This window comes from Mercenaria mercenaria, chromosome 4 (genome assembly GCF_021730395.1).
Source record: "Mercenaria mercenaria strain notata chromosome 4, MADL_Memer_1, whole genome shotgun sequence".
NCBI lineage: Eukaryota > Metazoa > Mollusca > Bivalvia > Venerida > Veneridae > Mercenaria > Mercenaria mercenaria.
Window position 1 is genome coordinate 40,251,517 of NC_069364.1, and position 16,533 is coordinate 40,268,049.

A 16,533-nucleotide genomic window follows, 5' to 3' on the forward strand; every position below is an offset into this window, starting at 1 on the left:
GGGTACACACCACTAAATTTTCCGACATGAAAAAAACCGTCAGAGCCGTTTTTAACCGTGAACTAATCAAATAGAGTGACTTCCCTTGGAATAAACAACATGGCGTTCTCCACGGTGAAGTGCAATTCTTTGCAAGAAGCTTTGGAACGTCTAACTGAACATGAAATTAATACAAATTCCCGTTATTCTGTATATACCTGCAGCAAAAATTTCGGAAATTCAAGTATGTATATTGTCCTACTGTTGTGAAGTCAAGTAGTACTAGTCAAGTTACTAGTCAAGTCTATTATTGTTGGCAGATAAATACACTATATCTATAGATATAATACCTAGTCAAATTTAATTTGTCCTAGTTTATTATGCCTTAAGTGCTCCTCCACCATCAAAGCTGCAAATTCACGGTATGACCTGTAATTGTAAAGTTGGGACATTGAACCCAACAAAAAACAAACCTGTAGATGAAATATTTGGCAGTGGCTAGGTAACCGGTTCCGGCTATCGAGGCCTTTAGTCTACATAGCCGGTTCTAGCTACCTAGACTAAAGATCTGTATATTTGAATGTGCTTATTGCTGTTTTAATTTCAAAATAGTACCCTAATTTTGTTTGATTATTTTGGGCTTAACACCATTTTTCAACATTATTTCAGTCATGTAACGGCAGGTAGTTAATATCACCAGTGTTCCTGGATTCTGTACAAGCACAAACCTGTTTTCTGCAAGTAACTGCCAACTTCACTAGTGACCTAATTAGTCCTTATTACCCTAAGCAATGTTAATAAGAATGTTGATTAGCTTTATGTATAGATCTACACTAGATGGTGGGCTATTCAGATCACTCTGTATCCGTGGTCCGTCTGTCCGTCCATTAACAATTTCTCGTTATTGCATCTCCTCAGAAACTACTGGGGGGTTTTGACCAAACTTTGTCGAAATGATATATTGTTACTGTAGTTACTGTAATGTCCCCCTGACAAACAGACTGGTTCAACAATTTTTTAATGAGTTATAGCCCTTTGTTTATTTTGATTTGTAATATAATTTTATATCAAGTGGCCCTCCAAGTGGTTAACTGGTTTTTTCTGGCCTTACCTGTAGAAGGGTCATAAAGTCTGCAGACACTAATGAGATAATTATTCCAGTTGTTCATTATTTTCCTATTACTCCTCAGCAGTGAATGGACTACCCTAGTAGCCTGATGTTTAGTTTGTTTAGTTCTCAAACTTCTGGGTTTATAAATTATTAGTTAAAATATAAGTAATTATATGTGCATTCTTTGTTTCCATAATATGAAAAAAATAATAATTGCATATAGCTCATTAATGGTTCCATCATTCTGTCTTGTTTAGGGTATAGGTTTGATAATTAGTTATAATACAAGGATTTTGATCTAGTTTTGAAATTTGGAAAATTCAAAAATGACTCAATGTTGGGCAACTGTGTGCCAAGATCAGTCTGTGATCTCATGTCAATATGTCAGTGATGGTGAGGCAGTAAACCATAAAATAGCTCCCAATACTTTCCTGATCAGTCACCTATGGCCACAGTACTTAGATGTCAAAACAGCACCTAATAATTCCTTACCAGTGACCTATCGCCACAGTATTAATAGACCTTAATACAGACTTTCATGATAGTCATGCATGTTCGTTTTACCTGGACATTAAGACAGCATTAGAGTACTTCCTGAACAGTCACCTGTGGCCAAAGTACATATTAATTAAAACAGAAGCAAAAATATTCCTGAGCAGTCACCTATGGCCACATTAAATAGACCTTAAAACAAAAGCAGAGCCTTTTCTGACCAGTCACCTATGGCCACAGTAAATAGACCTAAAAACAAAAGAAGAGCCTTTTCTGACCAGTCACCTATGGCCACAGTAAATAGACCTTAAAACAAAAGCATAGCCTTTTCTGACCAGTGACCAATGGCCGCAGTAAATAGACCTTAAAACAAAAGCAGAACCTTTTCTGACCAGTCACCTATGGCCACAGTAAATAGACCTCAAAACAAAAAGCAGAGCTTTTTCTGACAGGTCACCTATGGCCACAGTAAATAGACCTGTAAACAAAAGCAGAGCCTTTTCTGAAAGGTCACCTATGGCCACAGTGAATAGACCTCAAAACAAAAGCAGAGCTTTTTCTGACCAGTCACCTATAGCCACTGTGAATAGACCTTAAAACAAAAGCAGAACCTTTTCTGACCAGTCACCTATGGCCACAGTGAATAGACCTTAAAACAAGAGCAGAGCTTTTTCTGACCAGTATTATGCCAGTGTGAATAGACCTTAAAACAAAAGCAGGCCTTTCTGGGCCTGTCCACCTATGGCACAGGAAAAGACCTCAAAACAAAAGCAGAGCCTTTTCTGACCAGTCGCCCATGGGCCCCAGTGAAAAGACTCAAAACAAAGTAGACTTTTTCTGACAGTCGCCTATGGCCACAGTAAATAGACCTCAAACAAAACAGAGCTATTGCAAGTCACCCAGGCCACCCGTAAATAGACCTCTAAACAAAAGCAAAGCCTTTTCTGACCAGTCACCTATGGCCACGTAAATAGACCTCTAAAAAAAAAGCAAAGCCTTTCGACCAGTCACTATGCCCCACAGTGAATAGACCTCAAACAAAAGCAGAGCTTTCTGACCAGTCCCTATGGCCACAGTGAATAGACTCAAAACAAAGCAGAGGGATTTTCTGACCCGTCACCTATGGCCACAGTAAATAGACCTTTAAAAAAAAGCAGAGCCTTTTCTGACCAGTCACCTATGGCCACAGTGAATAGACCTCAAAACAAAAGCAGAGCCTTTTCTGACCAGTCACCTATGGCCACAGTGTATAGACCTTTAAACAAAAGCAGAGCCTTTTCTGACCAGTCACTTATGGCCACAGTGAATAGACCTTAAAACAAGAGCAGAGCTTTTTCTGACCAGTCACCTAAAGCCACTGTGAATAGACCTTAAAACAAAAGCAGAACCTTTTCTGACCAGTCACCTATGGCCACAGTGAATGGACCTCAAAACAAAAGCAGACTCTTTTCTGACCAGTCGCCTATGGCCACAGTAAAAAGACCTCAAAACAAAAGCAGAGCCGTTTCTGACCAGTCGCCTATGGCCACAGTGAATAGACCTCAAAACAAAAGCAGAGCCTTATCTGACAAGTCACCTATGGTCACAGTAAATAGACCTTGAAACAAAAGCAGAGCCTTTTCTGACCAGTCACCTATGGCCACAGCACATAGACTTCAAAACAAAAGCAGAGCTTTTTCTGACCAGTCACTATGGCCACAGTAAATAGACCTTTAAACAAAAGCAGAGCTTTTTCTGAACAGTCACCTATGGCCACTGTAAATGACCTTTAACAAAAGCAGAGCCTTTTTTGACCAGTCACCTATGGCCAGTAAAAGGACCTCAAAACAAAAGCAGAGCCTTTTCTGAACAGTCACCTATGGCCACAGTGAATAGACCTCAAAACAAGAGCAGAGCCTTTTCTGACCAGTCACCTATGGCCACAGTGAATAGACCTCAAAACAAAAGCAGAGCCTTTTCTGACCAGTCACCTATAGCCACAGTAAATAGACCTTTAAAAAAAAGCAGAGCATTTTCTGACCAGTCACCTATGGCCACAGTGAATAGACCTCAAAACAAAAGCAGAGCCTTTTCTGACCAGTCACCTATGGCCACAGTGTATAGACCTTTAAACAAAAGCAGAGCCTTTTCTGACCAGTCACTTATGGCCACAGTGAATAGACCTTAAAACAAGAGCAGAGCTTTTTCTGACCAGTCACCTAAAGCCACTGTGAATAGACCTTAAAACAAAAGCAGAACCTTTTCTGACCAGTCACCTATGGCCACAGTGAATGGACCTCAAAACAAAAGCAGACTCTTTTCTGACCAGTCGCCTATGGCCACAGTAAAAAGACCTCAAAACAAAAGCAGAGCCGTTTCTGACCAGTCGCCTATGGCCACAGTGAATAGACCTCAAAACAAAAGCAGAGCCTTATCTGACAAGTCACCTATGGTCACAGTAAATAGACCTTGAAACAAAAGCAGAGCCTTTTCTGACCAGTCACCTATGGCCACAGTACATAGACCTCAAAACAAAAGCAGAGCTTTTTCTGACCAGTCACTATGGCCACAGTAAATAGACCTTTAAACAAAAGCAGAGCTTTTTCTGAACAGTCACCTATGGCCACAGTAAATAGACCTTTAAACAAAAGCAGAGCCTTTTCTGACCAGTCACCTATGGCCACAGTGAATAGACCTTTAAACAAAAGCAGAGCCTTTTCTGGCCAGTCACTTATGGCAACAGTAACTAGACCTCAAAACAAAAGCAGAGCCTTTTCTGAGCAGTCACCTATGGCCACAGTGCATAGACCTCAAAACAAGAGCAGAGCCTTTTCTGACCAGTCACCTATGGCCACAGTGAATAGACCTGAAAACAAGAGCAGAGCCTTTTCGGACCAGTCACCTATGGCCACAGTGAATAGACCTCAAAACAAGAGCAGAGCCTTTCCTGACCAGTCACCTATGGCCACAGTGAATAGACCTCAAAACAAAAGCAGAGCCTTTTCTGACCAATCACCTATGGCCACAGTAAATAGACCTTTAAAAGAAAGCAGAGCCTTTTCTGACCAGTCACCTATGGCCACAGTGAATAGACCTCAAAACAAGAGCAGAGCTTTTTCTGACCAGTCACCTATAGCCACTGTGAATAGACCTTAAAACAAGAGCAGAGCCTTTTCTGACCAGTCACCTATGGCCACAGTGAATAGACCTCAAAACAAACGCAGGGCCTTTTCTGACCAGTCACCTATGGCCACATTAAATAGACCTCAAAACAAAAGCAGAGCCTTTTCTGACCAGTCGCCTATGGCCACAGTGAATAGATGTCAAAACAAAAGCAGAGCCTTTTCTGACCAGTCACCTATGGCCCCAGTAAATAGACCTCAAAACAAAAACAGAGCCTTTTCTGACCAGCACCCATGGCCCACAGTAAATAGACCTCTAAACAAAAACAAAGCCTTTTCTGACCAGTCACCTATGGCACAGTAAAAAGACCTCAAAAAAAAAAGCAGAGCCTTCCTGACCAGTCAACCCATGGCCACAGTAAAAAGGGCCTCAAAACAAAAGCAGAGCCTTTTCTGACCAATACCTATGGCCACAGTGATAGACCTCAAAACAAGAGCAGAGCTTTTCTGACCGTCACCTATGGCCACTGTGAATGACCTCAACAAAAGCAGAGCCCTTTTTTGACAGTCACCTATGGCCACAGTGAAAAACCCTTTTAAGAAAGCAGAGCCTTTCTGACAATCACCATGGCCACAGTGCAATAACCTCAAACAAAAGCAGACCTTTCGAACACACCTATGCCACAGTCAATAGACCTTTAAAAAAGCAGAGCTTTTCTGACAGTCACTTATGACCACAGTGAATAGACCTTAAAACAAGAGCAGAGCTTTTTCTGACCAGTCACCTATGGGCCCCTGTGAATAGACCTTAAAATAAAAGCAGAGCCTTTTCTGACCAGTCACCTATGGCCACAGTGAATAGACCTTAAAACAAAAGCAGAGCCTTTTCTGACCAGTTGCCTGTGGCCACAGTGAATAGACCTCAAAACAAAAGCAGACTCTTTTCTGACCAGTCGCCTATGGCCACAGTAATAGACCTCAAAACAAAAACAGGCCTTATCTGACAAGGGCACCTATGGTACAGTAAATAGACCCTTTAACCAAAGCAGAGCCTTTTTTGACCAGTCACCTATGGCCACAGTACATAGACCTCAAAACAAAAGCAGAGCTTTTCTGACCACCCCTGGCCCCATTAAATAGACTTTAAACAAAAGCAGAGTTTTTCTGACCAGTCACCTATGCCACAGTAAATAGACTCCCAAAAAAAAAGCAGAGCCTTTTCTGACCAGTCCCTATGGCCACAGTGTAAAAGACCTTTAAACAAAAGCAGAGCCTTTTCTGACCAGTCACTTATGGCCCAGTAATAGACCTTAAAACCCAAAAAGCAGAGCTTTTTTGACCAGTCACCCCAAGCCCCTGTGAATAGACCTTAAAAAAAAAGCAGAACCTTTTCTTGACCAGTCACCTTTTCCACAGTGAATGGGCCTCAAAACAAAGCAGACTTTTTCTGACCAGTCGCCTATGGCACAGTAAAAGAAACCCCAAAACAAAAACAGAGCCGTTTCTGACCAGTCGCCTATGGCCACAGTGAATAGACCTCAAAACAAAAGCAGAGCCTTATCTGACAAGTCACCTATGGTCACAGTAAATAGACCTTGAAACAAAAGCAGAGCCTTTTCTGACCAGTCACCTATGGCCACAGTACATAGACCTCAAAACAAAAGCAGAGCTTTTTCTGACCAGTCACTATGGCCACAGTAAATAGACCTTTAAACAAAAGCAGAGCTTTTTCTGAACAGTCACCTATGGCCACAGTAAATAGACCTTTAAACAAAAGCAGAGCCTTTCTGGGCCAGTCACTATGGCCACAGTAAAAGACCTCAAAACAAAGCAGAGCCTTTTCGAACAGTAAACCCATGGCCACAGTGAATTTGACCTCAAACAAGAGCAGAGCCTTTTCTGACCAGTCACCTATGGCCACAGTGAATAGACCTCAAAACAAAAGCAGAGCCTTTTCTGACCAGTCACCTATGGCCACAGTAAATAGACCTTTAAAAAAAAGCAGAGCCTTTTCTGACCAGTCACCTATGGCCACAGTGAATAGACCTCAAAACAAAAGCAGAGCCTTTTCTGACCAGTCACCTATGGCCACAGTGTATAGACCTTTAAACAAAAGCAGAGCCTTTTCTGACCAGACACTTATGGCCACAGTGAATAGACCTTAAAACAAGAGCAGAGCTTTTCTGACCGTCACTAAGCCACTGTATAGACCTTAAACAAAAGCAGAACCTTTTCGACCAGTCACCTATGGCCACAGTGGGAAAGGACCTCAAACAAAAGCAACTCTTTTCTGACCAGTCGCCTATGGGCCCCAGTAAAGACCTCAAAACAAAAGCAGAGCTTTTCTGACCCGTCACCTATGGCCACAGTGAATAGACCTCAAAAAAAAAGCAGAGCCTTTTCTGACCAGTCCCATGGCCACAGTGATAGACCTTAAAACAAAGCAGAGCCTTTTCTGACCCGTCACTTATGGCCACAGTGAAAAGACCTTAAAACAAAGCAGAGCTTTTCTGACCAGTCACCTATGCCACTGTGAATAGACCTTAAAAAAAGCAGAGCCTTTTTGACCAGTCCTATGGCACAGTGAATAGACCTTAAAACAAAGCAGGCCTTTTCGACCCGTTGCCTGTGGGCCCCAAATGAATAGACCTAAAAAAAAAGCAGACCTTTTCTGACCAGTCGCCTATGGCCAAAAGTAAATAGACCTCAAAACAAAAGCAGAGCCTTCTGACAAGTCACCCATGGTCACAGTAAAGACCTGAAACAAAAGCAGAGCCTTTTTGACCAGTCACCTATGGCCACAGTACATAGACCTCAAAACAAAGCAGAGCCCTTTTTTTGACCAGTCCCCTATGGCACTTAAATAGACTTAAACAAAGCAGAGCCTTTTCGACCAGTCACCTATGGCCACAGTAAATAGACCTTTAAACAAAAGCAGAGCCTTCTGACCAGTCACTATCGCCACAGTGAATAGACCTTTAAACAAAAGCAGAGCCTTTCTGACCAGTCACCTATGGCCACAGTAATAGACCTCAAAAAAAAAGCAGAGCCTTTTCTGACCAACCCTATGGCCACAGTAAATAGACCTTTAAAGAAAGCAGAGCCTTTTCTGACCAGTCACCCATGGCCACAGTGATAGACCTCAAAAAAAAGCAGAGCCTTTTCTGACCATCACCTATAGCCACAGTAAATAGACCTTTAAAAAAAAGCAGAGCATTTTCTGACCAGTCACCTATGGCCCAGTGAATGACCTCAAAACAAAAGCAGAGCCTTTTTGACCAGTCACCTATGGCCACAGTGATAGACCTTTTAAAAAAGCAGAGCTTTTCTGACCAGTCACTTTTGGCCACAGTGAATAGACCTTAAAACAAGAGCAGAGCTTTTTCGACCCGTCCCCCTAAGCCCAGTGAATAGACCTTAAACAAAAACAGAACCTTTTTTGACCCGTCACTATGGCCCACAGTGAATGGACCTCAAAACAAAAGCAGATCTTTTCTGACCAGTCGCCTATGGCCACAGTAAAAGACCTCAAAAAAAAAGCAGACCTTTTCTGACCAGTCGCCTATGGCACGTGAATAGACCTCAAAACAAAAGCAGGCTTATCTGACACGTCCCTATGGTCACAGTAAAAGCCTTGAAACAAAAGCAGAGCCTTTCTGACCAGTCCCCCTATGGCCACATACTAACCTCAAACAAAAGGTACCCGGGGAGGCTTTTTCTGACCAGTCCATGGCCACAGTAATAGACCTTAAAAAAAAGCCGAGCTTTTTCTGGAAACCCGTCACCCCCCATGGCCACCGTAAATAGCCTTTTAACAAAGCAAGCCTTTTTCTGAACCAGTCACCTATGGCCCCAGTGAAATGACCTTTAAACAAAAGCAGAGCCTTTTCGTTTCCTGGACCAGTCCACTTTATGGCAAAAGTAATAGACCTCCAAAACAAAAGCAGAGCCTTTTCCTGGGCCAGTAACCTATGGCCACAGTACATAGACCTCAAACAAAAGCAAGCTTTTTCTGACAGTCATATGGCCACAGTAAAAAGACTTTAAACAAAAGCAGAGCTTTTTTTGAACAGTCACCTATTTGGGCCCCAGTAAATAGACCTTAAACAAGAGCGAGCCTTTCTGACCAGTCACCTATGGCCACAGTGAATAGACCTCAAAACAAAAGCAGAGCCTTTTCTGACCAGTCACCTATGGCCACAGTGAATAGACCTTTAAGAAAGCAGAGCCTTTTCTGACCAGTCCCTTATGGCCACAGTGAATAGACCTCAAAACAAAAGCAGAGCCTTTTCTGACCAGTCACCTATGGCCACAGTGAAAAGACCCCTTTAAACAAAGCAGAGGGGCCTTTTTTGACCAGTCACTATGGCCACAGTGCATAGACCTCAAAACAAGAGCAGAGCCTTTCTGAACAGTCCCTATGCACAGGAAACCTCAAACAAGAGCAGAGCCTTTTGACCAGTACCTTTATGGGCCACAGTGAGTAGACCTCAAAACAAGAGCAGAGCCTTCCTGACCAGTCACATGGCCACAGTGAATAGACCCCAAAACAAAAGCAGAGCCTTTCTGACCAATCACCTGTGGCCCACAGTAATAGACCTTAAAAGAAAGCAGAAAACCCCTTTTCTGACCAGTCACCTATGGCCACAGTGAATAGACCTCAAAACAAGAGCAGAGCTTTTTCTGACCAGTCCCTAAGCCACTGTGATAGACCTTAAAAAAGAGCAGAGCCTTTTCTGACCAGTCACCTATGGCACAGTGGGAAAAGCCTCAAACAAACGCAGGGCCTTTTTTGACCAGTCACCTATGGCCACATTAAAAAGACCTCAAAACAAAAGCAGAGCCTTTTCTGACCAGTCGCCTATGGCCACAGTGAATAGATGTCAAAACAAAAGCAGAGCCTTTTCTGACCAGTCACCTATGGCCACAGTAAATAGACCTCAAAACAAAAGCAGAGCCTTTTCTGACCAGTCACCTATGGCCACAGTAAATAGACCTCTTAAACAAAAGCAAAGCCTTTTCTGACCAGTCACCTATGGCCACAGTAAATAGACCTTTAAACAAAGCAGAGCCTTTTCCCGACCAGTCACCTATGGCCACTGTAATAGACCTCAAAAAAAGCAGAGCCTTTTCTGACCAATACCTATGGCCACAAATGATGACCCTCAAAAACAAGCAGAGCTTTTCTGACCGTCACTATGGCCACGTAAATAGACCTCAAAACAAAAGCAGAGCCTTTTCGACCAGTCACCTATGGCCACAGTGAATAGACCTTTAAGAAAGCAGAGCCTTTTCTGACCAGTCACCTATGGCCACAGTGAATAGACCTCAAAACAAAAGCAGAGCCTTTTCTGACCAGTCACCTATGGCCACAGTGAATAGACCTTTAAACAAAAGCAGAGCCTTTTCTGACATCACTTATGGCACAGTATGACCTTAAAACCGAGCAACTTTTTTCTGACCAGTCACCTATGCCCCTGTGAATAGACCTTTAAATAAAAAAAAGCAGAGCCTTTTCTGACCTTTCCCCATGGCCACAGTACATAGACCTCAAAACAAAAGCAAGCTTTTTCTGACCAGTCACTTGCCACAGTTAATAGACTTTTAAACAAAAGCGAGCTTTTTCTGACCATCACCTATGGCCACAGTAAATAACCTTTAAACAAAAGCAGGCCTTTTGGACCAGTCCCCCTTGGCCACATAAATAGACCTCTAAACCCAAAGCAAGCCTTTTCTGCCAGTCACCTATGGCCACAGTAAATGACCTTTAACAAAAGCGAGCCTTTCCTGACCAGTCACCTATGGCACAGTTTAAAAAGACCTCAAAACAAAAGCAGAGCCTTTTCTGACCAATCACTATGGCCACAGTGAATAGACCTCAAAACAAACGCAGGGCCTTTTCTGACCAGTCACCTATGGCCACAGTGAATAGACCTCAAAACAAAAGCAGAGCCTTTTCTGACCAATCACCTGTGGCCACAGTAAATAGACCTTTAAAAGAAAGCAGAGCCTTTTCTGACCAGTCACCTATGGCCACAGTGAATAGACCTCAAAACAAGAGCAGAGCTTTTTCTGACCAGTCACCTATAGCCACTGTGAATAGACCTTAAAACAAGAGCAGAGCCTTTCTGACCAGTCACCTATGGCCACAGTAATAGACCAAACAAACGCAGGCTTTTCTGACCAGTCACCTATGGCCACATTTAAAAAGACCCCAAAAAAAAGCGAGCCCTTTTCTGACCAGTCGCCTTGGGCCCCAGTGAATAGATGTCAAAACAAAAGCAGGCCTTTTTTGACCCGTCCCTTGGCCACAGTAAATAGACTCAAAAAACAAAAGCGAGCCTTTCTGACAGTCACCTATGGCCCAGAAATAGACCTCTAAACAAAAGCAAAGCCTTTTCTGACCAGTCACTATGCAAAAGTAAATGACCTTTAAACAAAAGCAGAGCCTTTCCTGACCAGTTTACCTATGGCCACAAGTAAATAGACCCCAAAACCAAAAGCAGAGCCTTTTGACCAATCACCTATGGCCACAGTGAATAGACTCAAAACAAGAGCAAAGGGCCCTTTTCTTGACCAGTCACCTATGGCCACAGTGAATAGACCCCCCAAAAAAAAGCGAGCCCTTTTCTGACCAGTCACCTATGGGGCCCCAGTGAATAGACCTTTAAGAAAGCAGAGCCTTTTCTGACCCGTCACCTATGGCCACAGTGAATAGACCTCAAAACAAAAGCAGAGCCTTTTCTGACCAGTCACCTATGGCCACAGTGAATAGACCTTTAAACAAAAGCAGAGCCTTTTTGACCCGTCAATTATGGCCACAGTGAATAGACCTTAAAACAAGAGCAGAGCTTTTTGACCAGTCACCTATAGCACCCGTGATAGACCTTAAATAAAGCAGAGCCTTTTTTGACCAGTCACCCATGGCCACAGTGAATAGACCTTAAAACAAAAGCAGAGCCTTTTCTGACCAGTTGCCTGTGGCCACAGTGAATAGACCTCAAAACAAAAGCAGACTCTTTTCTGACCAGTCGCCTATGGCCACAGTAAATAGACCTCAAAACAAAAGCAGAGCCTTATCTGACAAGTCACCTATGGTCACAGTAAATAGACCTTGAAACAAAAGCAGAGCCTTTTCTGACCAGTCACCTATGGCCACAGTACATAGACCTCAAAACAAAAGCAGAGCTTTTTCTGACCAGTCACTATGGCCACAGTAAATGACTTTTAAACCAAAAGCAGAGCTTTTTGACCAGTCACCTATGGCCACAGTAAAAAGAACTTTAAACAAAAGCAGAGCCTTTTTGACCAGTCACCTATGGCCCCCAAATAAATAGACCTTTAAAAAAAGCAGAGCATTTTCTGACCAGTCACCTAGGCCCAGTGAAAAGACTCAAAAACAAAAACAGGGCTCTTTTCTGACCATCGCCTATGGCCACAGTAAATAGACCTCAAACCAAAAGCAGAGCCTTATCTGACAAGTCACCTATGGTCACAGTAAATAGACCTTGAAACAAAAGCAGAGCCTTTTCTGACCAGTCACCTATGGCCACAGTAAATAGACCTCTAAACAAAAGCAAAGCCCTTCTGACCAGTCACCTATGGGCCCCAGTAAATAGACCTCAAAACAAAAGCAGAGCCCTTTTTTGAACAGTCACCTATGGCCCCAGTGAATAGACCTCAAAACAAAGGGAGAGCCTTTTCTGACCAGTCACCTAGGGGCCCCAGTGAATAGACCTCAAAAACAAAAGCAGAAACCTTTTCTGACCAGTCACCTTTGGCCACAGTAAATAGACCTTTAAAAAAGCAGAGCCTTTTCTGACTAGTCACCTATGGCCACAGTGAATAGACCTCTAAACAAAAGCAAAGCCTTTTCTGACCAGTCACCTATGGCCACATTAAATAGACCTCAAAACAAAAGCAGAGCCTTTTCTGACCAGTCGCCTATGGCCACAGTGAATAGATGTCAAAACAAAAGCAGAGCCTTTTTTGACCAGTCACCTATGGCAACAGTAAATAGACCTCAAAAAAAAGCAGACCTTTCTGACCAGTCACCTATGGCCACAGTAAATAGACCCTAAACAAAAGCAAAGCCTTTTCTGACCAGTAACCTATGGCCACAGTAAATAGACCCTTTTAAAAAAAAGCAGAGCCCTTTTCCCGCCAGGCACCTATGGCCACAGTAAATAGACCCAAAACAAAGCAGAGCCTTTTTGACCAAACACTATGGCCACAGTGAATAGACCTCAAAAAAAAAAGCAGAGCCTTTTCTGACCGTCACCTATGGCCACAGTGAATAGACCTCAAACAAAAACAGAGCCTTTTCTGACCAGTCACCTATGGCCACAGTGAATAGACCTTTAAGAAAGCAGAGCCTTTTCTGACCAGTCACCTATGGCCACAGTGAATAGACCTCAAAACAAAGCAGAGCCTTTTCTGACCAGTACTATGGCCACGTGAATAGACCTTTTAAAAAAAGCAGAGCCTTTTCTGACCAGTCACTTATGGCCACAGTGAATAGACCTTAAAACAAGAGCAGAGCTTTTTCTGACCAGTCACCTATAGCCACTGTGAATAGACCTTAAAATAAAAGCAGAGCCTTTTCTGACCAGTCACCTATGGCCACAGTGAATAGACCTTAAAACAAAAGCAGAGCCTTTTCGACCAGTTGCCTGTGGCCACAGTGATAGACCCCAAAAAAAAAGCAGACTCTTTTCGACCAGCGCCTATGGCCACAGTAAAAGACCCGAAAACAAAAGCAGAGCCTTATCTGAAAAAGTCAACCCATGGTCCCAGTAAATAGACCTTGAAACAAAAGCAGAGCCTTTTCTGACCAGTCACCTATGGCCACAGTACATAGACCTCAAAACAAAAGCAGAGCTTTTTCTGACCAGTCACTATGGCCACAGTAAATAGACTTTTAAACAAAAACAGAGCTTTTTCTGACCAGTACCTATGGCCCAAGTAAATAGACCTTTAACAAAAGCAGAGCTTTTTGACCAGTCACCTATGGCCACAGTAAATAGACCTTTAAAAAAAGCAGAGCATTTTCTGACCAGTCACCTATGGCCACAGTGAATAGACCTCAAAACAAAAGCAGACTCTTTTCTGACCATTCGCCTATGGCCACAGTAAATAGACCTCAAACCAAAAGCAGAGCCTTATCTGACAAGTCACCTATGGTCACAGTAAATAGACCTTGAAACAAAAGCAGAGCCTTTTCTGACCAGTCACCTATGGCCACAGTAAATAGACCTCTAAACAAAAGCAAAGCCCTTTCTGACCAGTCACCTATGGCCACAGTAATAGACTCAAACAAAGCAGAGCCTTTTCTGAACATCACCTATGGCCACAGTGAATAGACCTCAAAACAAGAGCAAGCCTTTTTGACCCGTCACCTATGGCCACAGTGAATAACCTCAAAAAAAAAAAGCAGAGCCTTTTTTGACCAGTCACCTATGGCCACAGTAAATAGACCTTTAAAAAAAGCAGAGCCTTTTCTGACCAGTCACCTATGGCCACAGTGAATAGACCTCAAAACAAAAGCAGAGCCTTTTCTGACCAGTCACCTATGGCCACAGTGAATAGACCTCAAAACAAAAGCAGAGCCTTTTCTGACCAGTCACCTATGGCCACAGTGAATAGACCTTAAAACAAAAGCAGAGCCGTTTCTGACCAGTCACCTATGTCCACAGTACATAGACCTCAAAACAAAAGCAGAGCTTTTTCTGACCAGTCACTATGGCCACAGTGAATAGACCTCAAAACAAAAGCAGAGCCTTTTCTGACCAGTCACCTATGGCCACAGTACATAGGCTTTAAAACAGAAGCAGAAACTTTTCTGACCTGTCACATATGTCCACAGTTGATAGACATTGAAACAGTAGAAGAGACTTTCTTGACCAGTCACCTGTGGCCACAGTACATAAACCTTAAAACAGTAGCAGATACTTTTATGGCCAGTCACCTATGACCACAGTAAATAGACCTTACAAAAGTAGCAGATACTTTTCTGGCCAGTCACATATGGCCACAGTGAATAGACCTTAAAACAGTAGCTGATAGTTTTCTGACCAGTCACCTATTGCCACAGTAAATAGACCTTAAAACAGTAGCAGAGACTTTCCTGGCCAGTCCCCTATGTCCACAGTAAATATACCTTAAAACAGTAGCAGATACTTTTCTGGCCAGTCACCTGTGGCCACAGTAAATTGATTTAAATACAGCCCCAGAAACTTTTCTGACTTGTTGCCTATGGCCACAGCAAATAGATTTTGATACAGCACCAGATACTTTAATGACCAGTTGCCTAATGTCACGGTACATATATTTTAATACAACACCATTCATCCAAAGCCCCTTGGATCATTCAAATACCCTTACAATTTTCAGACATTTTGTCAGTATTTATGTATTTTTAATGAGAAATACGCTTTGAGTTAGTAAAGAAATCTCTTTAACATTGATTTTATGCTTCTTGGGATTATCTAATATATTCTATTATATTTCTTTCTGAAAACTGTTTTTCAGGTATACAGACGGCAAAGAAGGTTTATTGGGAAGATAGGCCTTCGGTTAAAATTGGTAGGGTTGAGTATACAGGTGTTCCCTTTGTCTTGCTAGGAACAAAAACGTTTGACTGTCAGTTTGGAAAAGATAGAAAAGTTAAAGCAAAGGAAAGAAGAAAAGCTAATCAGGTACATAGTAATTCTTTATGGCTTTCAAATATCTACAGATACAAAAATGATCTTTGCAGTTTTTAGCCTTATTTCCAGCCTTGTTGTAAGAAGATGAAACTATGCACAGTAGTAAAAATAAATTCCACTGCAACCTCAGAATGCATTTCATGTCCAAAATAATGAAGTAGAATCTGTGCTTTAGTAATGCCATGAAAAGTTACCAACCTGTACTTCTGTAGCTCAGCTTAGACAAAGACTGTTATATCAAACAAGAAAGGGTCTATTAAATATCTTGCTCAATATTTTTTCTAGTGACTTATATAGAAGCCTAACTGTATATTTTGTACATAAGTTGCAGTTGTGGATGAAAGGAATGTGGTTTTGCTACATAAAATAGCAAATTGTAGAGGGCAAGTCTGACATAATGTCTATTAAATATCCCTCGTACTTGGTTCGAAGTCATTTCAGCCTAAAGTAAAATATTCAGATGTAAAAATCATTATGATTTGAAGGGGAAGAACAGCATTTGTTGTAACCTTTTGTTAAATATCATGCTAATACTTTTTATATCTTTGTTTTATATATTTATAGAAAGAGACTGACCATGGATCATACAAGAAAGGCAAGAAGTTCCTAATATCTGATTCCAAGAAACTAAATTGTGAGGCAAGATGCGTCATGAGGGAAATTTGCCAGTTTCCAACATATAAGGTAGTTACCTACTCCAATAAAAAGATAGTTATGTCTGCTTTTTTTAGTTTAAAGCTGAAATCTAGTAAACACTTTTTAAGCCTAAAAGCTTAACTGAGACAAAGACTATTAGAATCAGTGGATGTTCACTTATGGCTTTGATTAAACATGCAAGGCTCTATTTTATCTTGTTCAATACCTTTTCGTTTATGTTTATTGAAACCTTCTTGTATACATTGTATATAAGTTTTTACAAAATAACCTTTCATATTTGAATAAAGATTACTGACACTCCCACACCAGGCGAAAGAAAAATGAAGGCTGAAGATTTGTTATGCAGGCTGATTGCTGGCGAAAATGTCCCTCATGAACGGCTGATTATAACTTGTCTGCCGGATAACTCTCAACATACAGTTCACCCTGTTGGGCCTGAAGAGGTATGAATGTAGAGTTGATTTTAGACTGCCCATGTACATTTTAT

General features: G+C 42.0%; 1 protein-coding gene across 1 annotated transcript in view; it reads left to right on the forward strand.

The window, feature by feature from the left end:
- Positions 1-100: 100 nt before the first annotated feature.
- The window catches only part of LOC123544416 (uncharacterized), a 43,097-nt gene continuing 26,664 nt past the window's right edge, over positions 101-16,533 (forward strand). The window contains exon 1 of the mRNA XM_053540987.1: positions 101-223. The gene's annotated coding sequence lies outside the window, so the exon portion shown is untranslated. The remainder of the gene's footprint in view (positions 224-16,533) is intronic.